Source organism: Mytilus californianus, unplaced genomic scaffold (assembly GCF_021869535.1).
Source record: "Mytilus californianus isolate M0D057914Y unplaced genomic scaffold, xbMytCali1.0.p SCAF_88, whole genome shotgun sequence".
Taxonomy (NCBI): Eukaryota; Metazoa; Mollusca; class Bivalvia; order Mytilida; family Mytilidae; genus Mytilus; species Mytilus californianus.
In genome coordinates, this window is record NW_026262743.1 from 514,098 (window position 1) to 520,306 (window position 6,209).

The following is a 6,209-nucleotide window of genomic DNA, read 5'->3' on the forward strand; positions in this document are numbered from 1 at the left end:
ATACCAAACAGAAAACAATGAACTTGTGGAAAAGATGGTATACCACAAACATGAGGTGCAAAAATTTGTACACCATATCCGGATTTCGACAATTAATGTCTCTTCAGTGATGTTAGGGATCGAAACGGTATTTGGAAGGCCATATAATTTACCCGAATTTAGGATAGACTCTTGAATTTTAAAGAGTCGAAATAGGATGAACGGATCATATAAACCCGAAGGAAAATATAATACAAGCCCCAAACGAAAAAATATATAAAAGTCTAAATTGAAATCAACGTTCAAACCTATGATTGCGTTGGATAAAAACCGCAATTTTTATACGTGTGCATGTAAAACAAATTTCTTAATAGAGGGGTCTAAATACAGCACAAACAACAATTTCCAAAAGACCAAAAAAAGTGAAAAAGTATATTTTAACAAAACGCATTTGACTAACAGGTCGAACAACTGATGTTCTTAAACCCTGCTGACTGCCATTGGCGATTGCCAAATAAGGTATACCACAAACATGAGGTGCAACAATTTGTACACCATATCCGGATTCCATATGGAAGGCCATATAATTTACCTCAATTTAGGCTAGACTCTTGAATTTTGAAGAGTCGAAATAGGATGAACGGATCATATAAACTTGAAGGCAAATATAATACAAGCCCAAATGAAAAAATATAAATAAGTCTAAATTGAAAACAACGTTCAAACTATATATATATATATAAAACTATAATTGACAAGTCTGAATTGAAAACAACGTTCAAACCTATTATTGCGTTGGATAAAAACCGCCATTTTTATACGTGTGCATGCAAAACAAATTTCTTGGTAGAGGGGTCTAAATACAGCACAAACAACATTCTCCAAAAGACCAAAATGAGTGAAAAGGTATATTTTAACAAAAAGCATTTGACTAGCAGGTCGAACAACTGATGTTCTTAAACCCTGCTGACTGCCATTGGCGATTGCCAAATAAACGGATCACAAGATGTAACAAAATAGATCTTGTTATTAATTCATTACCAAACAGAAACAATAAACTTGCGGAAAAGATGGTATACCGCTATAATTATATATGTTTTTTTTTTAAATCTCAATGTGTAATTTGTAATTCTCAGTGAGTGTTATCAAATTTTTAGGTTTAATAATATCAGCGTGTAAATTTTGCAAAATATGGCTTACATATAGTATTGAGGAAATATTTCCTTTCAGGTCCATACCACGGATATTTAACACTATGTATTTCTTTCACTTCAGGATGTTTCATTGGTTGAAATTGTTCCATGGAAAGACACTTCCCTACTAGTCTTAGTGTTTGCATTGCTCTGGATATCTTTTCAACTGTTCAGGTCACTTCGGAGAGAAAATATAGGTAAACAATCTATAGGCTGGTGACTTACTGAAAAAATTGGTCGTCATTGAAACACAAATTTCCAAACAGTAGTCTCATGATCAAAACATTAGCATAAAATTAAAGTTAACAAATAATCGAAAAGTAGCAATTAATCGGTAACTATTATATATACGACATTATTGATAAGGTACAAGGAAAGTAAGGCGAAAGTTTAACTTTTAACGATAAAAAAAAGGATTTTAAGGCTGACAGTTGAACTTAAAAAATTCCTTAATTTATAATTTGGGTTTACAGAAGGCGTCCAACTGTATGAATCCGTTTGGTTGTGCGGGATGTATAAGTACACAACCACGTCGGGTAAGAATCGGGACGTTTTAAAATACGGGGCATTCGTGTATAGAGAGTCACGAACTCTGCACGTCAAAAAACATCACAACAACGCTTTAAGGGGTCCGTATATGTGGTCTGTTGCAAGGCAAAATATCTGTCACTATCCAGTATATCCTCATTTGCCAGTTGCAGTCTAGATTTCCCCGACCTTCACAACGAACGGTCTCTATTACAGGACCGATCTATTGTAATTATTGTTAATATTTGTTTCGTCCTGAACTTGCATGAAACATTTGCTGGACGTAAGCAAACATCAATCAATCGTTGATTGATGGTACTGTTGGTTTAGACAATTTGACTCAGAGTTTAATAAAAAGAAAAAGGACAAGCACATGCACATCGAATTGGCGTCCTTACCTCACACTTATAAGAAATACCGAGGTACTTCTTGATTGCATGACCGTCATCAGATACGCCAGTCTAAATACTGAACTGTTGTAGTTTATTCTAATTCTTGTTTATTCTAATTCTTGTTTATTCTAATTCTTCTTTATTCTAATTGTCTATTTACTGTTTTGTATTCTGTCTTGAAATCAGATTCTTGTCTACCTTGAAGCTCAGTTGATTTGTGATTCTCTATAGTCATGCACTCACCAATTTATGAAAATGTATAAAGTGACTGTTCATTTATTACATAAAATGTGTACATGGATATTATTTCTTTTTCAGAACTTGAAAAAATTGTTAGCCAATTACCAATGCGTATGATGAAGTTGGAAATATCTCGAATTTTTATACAGGTATAGATTTTTTTTCAATATTAAAAAATGAATAAGTAAGTGATATTTTTTGCAGAATTTATATATTATGTGATTACACAAAATCGTGTTCTAACATTTTTCACTAAACCGTTACTGAAGTACTGCAGCTTATATTGCACACCGAAAAAGCTTGATTGATACTCAGCAAATTCAACATTTTGAGCAAGCTTTCAGTATAGTATCGTCAATTTCTAATCTATATAGGATTACCCAGCTTAACTTGATCTGTTGTTCTGTTGTCCTACGTCCAGATTTATTCAATTGTGTGCTTCAGTTTTCATTGTTTTCACTATTGTAATGAATAAGAAGTGAATACGTTGAGATAATTTAATACACACACCTTTCGAAATGGAAGCTGAAATCAAAAATGATAAACAAACATAGTGGCAAAAAAATGATATGAAATGGACGAGATGTGATTTTGAAGGTTCTCACTGAGAGCGCTATTTTACTCCTTTTTGTTGCTATCAAAATCTATTTCATAGCAACAAAACAATAGAATAAAAATAATTTTTTGAACATGAACAAATTATTGCATCTTTTAAAAAACATTGTGCAAATATTTAACCTTTTCCTGTTAGAAATGGAGCAGCTGTTCCTCGAGATTAGAAAAAGACCAAAGACTTTGGATACCAGGTTTATTAAGATAAAAGGGAGAGTACCAACTAAAAAGGATCTTGATCAGGTAGAAGATGACGTAAAATATGTAAGGGACAGTTGGACCAACCAGTTCTCAACATTCGCCTTACTTGATGTGGATCTGGACGGAATCGGATATGATGGAGATTTGAGGGGCCAATTTGCAGGTATCAAAGACGACTTTGGTAAGTCAATACATGTTACAGTATCAATATAGATTTATTCCTGATTATTTTTAAGCATAACTCAAAGTATTAAAGGGAAAATAACAAAAAAAAACAAACACCAAGGAAAATTCAAAACGGCCTTATCAAATGGCAAAATCAAAAGCTCAAACACATCAAACGAAATGAAAACAACTGTCATATTTCTAACTTGGTACAGGCATTTTCTTATGTAGAAAATGGTGGATTAAACTTGGTTTTATAGCTAGCTAAACCTCGCAATTCTTTGAAATTTTCGCCATTAAAAGCGTTATTTATAGCAGCATGTTACACAATTAAGATAATTTTAAATGCAGAGAATTTGTTGAGACTCACAAAGGCTTTTATTTAAAATGTTGTGCAAATCTACATCACATAGATTCATTATAAATATTTCCTTGTATAATGCAACGAACACAGAATTATTCACATAATCCATTTGAAATGCAAACCTTATACAAAAAATGTATTTCTGACAAGTGTTAGTGATAAAAATAGCAGATTTTTAATCTATTTTTTCTCGTAAGAAAAAAAAATGGTAAACTGGTATTCACTATATGATGAAAAACCCCTTTGATACCGATAGATATAATCGTAACACATGTTTAATGTTGCGTTTAAATATATGTGCATAAAGACTATAGGTAACACAACAAAATTTGTTACTTTAGAATAATAACTTTTTTTATGAATAGATGCAGAAGTGAGTGCAATAGAACGGTCAATGAATGGAGATATACTGTTATTGAGTGATAATACCAGGGACGTTCAGATGTTGGAAAAGTATTTTGGTAAGTCTTTCACGGATCTAATTCAGTGTGAGGAAACTGTACCTATGGCAGAAAACTTCTATTCACCAACAGCATAAAACACATGTATTCGAATGTATAATTACCTACTGTGTTATAAGTTTATTATAAGTACGACAAAAATGAAAATTAATAAAAATGGGGAACAGGCCTTGCGGTCATGAAAATTTCGAGCACAACTATCGAACTCAGACTCAGAAATCAACCAATTAGAATACTGGAATTGGTGTTCGAGCTCAAATCTTGTACTCTTAAGTACTGGGTAAAGTTTTATGACCGATGGCCCAGGAGTATGATTGATTGGTGGATTAATGGACGGAGGATTAACGTCCAGCAGCAAATATAACATGCATATTCAGGGAATAAGATGTATGTTTGATGTGAAAATGAATCATGCTTTACGCTAGACAGACACGCAAAGCCATATTTTTAGCTGCTTATTCACAAAGTAGCAGTCAAAAAGAAGATGAACAGAAGTGTGATATTTGCATCAATTTTATATACAAAATGGTTTCCCAGGAAATAACTGGAATGGCGTGGATTATATTTAGAGTATACAACAAAACAGCACAAAAGAAGGAACTCGTTTCTAAGATAATATAATGTAAAAGACAGAAACAACCCGAAAACAGATGCAAGGCAAAACACACTTAATGCCTAATCCACATTCCCATACACCTTCATCCCCCTGAAATAGGAAACGACATTCGAATGCATTTATGTTCTAGATGACAATATTTCATAAGTCTCAATACCCAAGTTCTAGTGAAATGCATTCCGATGTCGTTTCTTATATAAGGGAGATGAAGTTTTAATACTTGAGAGTCAAGGTGATCTTTTTGCTCAGTCTTATACCTCAGACTTAAACAATTTGTCGACAAGTATATCTTGAAAATTAAATTTGATTTTTGGTTAAGATAATATGAACATACGGAAAATTCTCACATCTCGTCTGATTTGTTTGTAGTTGATTTTCTATGATTTATAACCATGCAATAAAACGGCCTTCAACTTTTAAGCTTTCTAACTTAAAAGTTATTTTTATCATTACAGGGCAATGAAAAGGAAGTAAAGACACAGACATTATACATTTTTATTCTTTTGGCAATCTAACAAAAAAATATTGTAACTGAGCTTGTTTATTTAGTGAAATCCCAAACACAAAAGTACAGGGTCCTCCAAAAGAAAAAAAGAATAATGGAGTATATACCAACCAAATACGATATTCCAGGGCTTGCTTTTCTTATGATTTTATTGATAAGAGACTTGCTGCTTACATGCATGGAACTAATGAAGTGACAATTCTCAGTTAAAATGACTTTTTTGAAAGTTTTACTGATGCTCCAATGATTTGTTCGGCCATTATAGACTATACGTGTCACAGATGACCTCGATTTCACTTGAAGTCATAATCCCGTCTCTTTTCCTCATTTATGACATCACTGGGTCCGACTGTACACCGTATTTTTCGTGAAATGAGCACTGCGGGTGCCAAAAGTGCAACAGGAAATGATTGCCCTTTTCGGAGTAACTGTTTTTTAGTGGTTCACGTTACTCAATATTTAATTTTCTGTGTATTGTTTGTGAACTTTTGTATGTCTGTTCGTTTTTTGTTTTGGTCATGGGTTTGAAGCTTTCTTTCTTCAACTTGTGATTCTTTATTCACCCCTTAGTACTTTCTTTCCTTTTTTCGCGGTAAGATAGACTCCAGGAATTATTAAATTTGGGATAGTTTTGGTAGACGTGCTTTCCCAGCTTTTAAAACATCAGCAACATTAGTTTGGAAACTCTCTGGACGAATTTATTGTAATTATATAAATTTCAAATCTGAAAAAAATTTTAGTGTATAATCTTGAAAATGTTTTTTTAAGTGCATATATAATATGTACATCATAACAAGGCTAAGCTGTCGACATAAGCTTAATAATTGAAAATTTACAAGTCAAATGGGGAAATAACTCAAAGTCATTTAAAAAATAGTGAAAAAAAATAACAAGAGTAATCTACCGTGATTAGTATTTACTCATCTTTTCAGATACTTGTTTAAATTTAGCTC

General features: G+C 32.7%; 1 long non-coding RNA gene across 1 annotated transcript; it reads left to right on the forward strand.

Moving 5' to 3' along the window:
• The first annotated feature begins 2,408 nt into the window (after positions 1-2,408).
• On the forward strand, positions 2,409-5,233 carry LOC127713915 (uncharacterized). Its single transcript, XR_007987536.1, has 4 exons — positions 2,409-2,481; positions 3,084-3,326; positions 4,040-4,135; positions 5,207-5,233. It is a non-coding gene; the product is annotated as an uncharacterized LOC127713915 (long non-coding RNA).
• Positions 5,234-6,209: the final 976 nt, after the last annotated feature.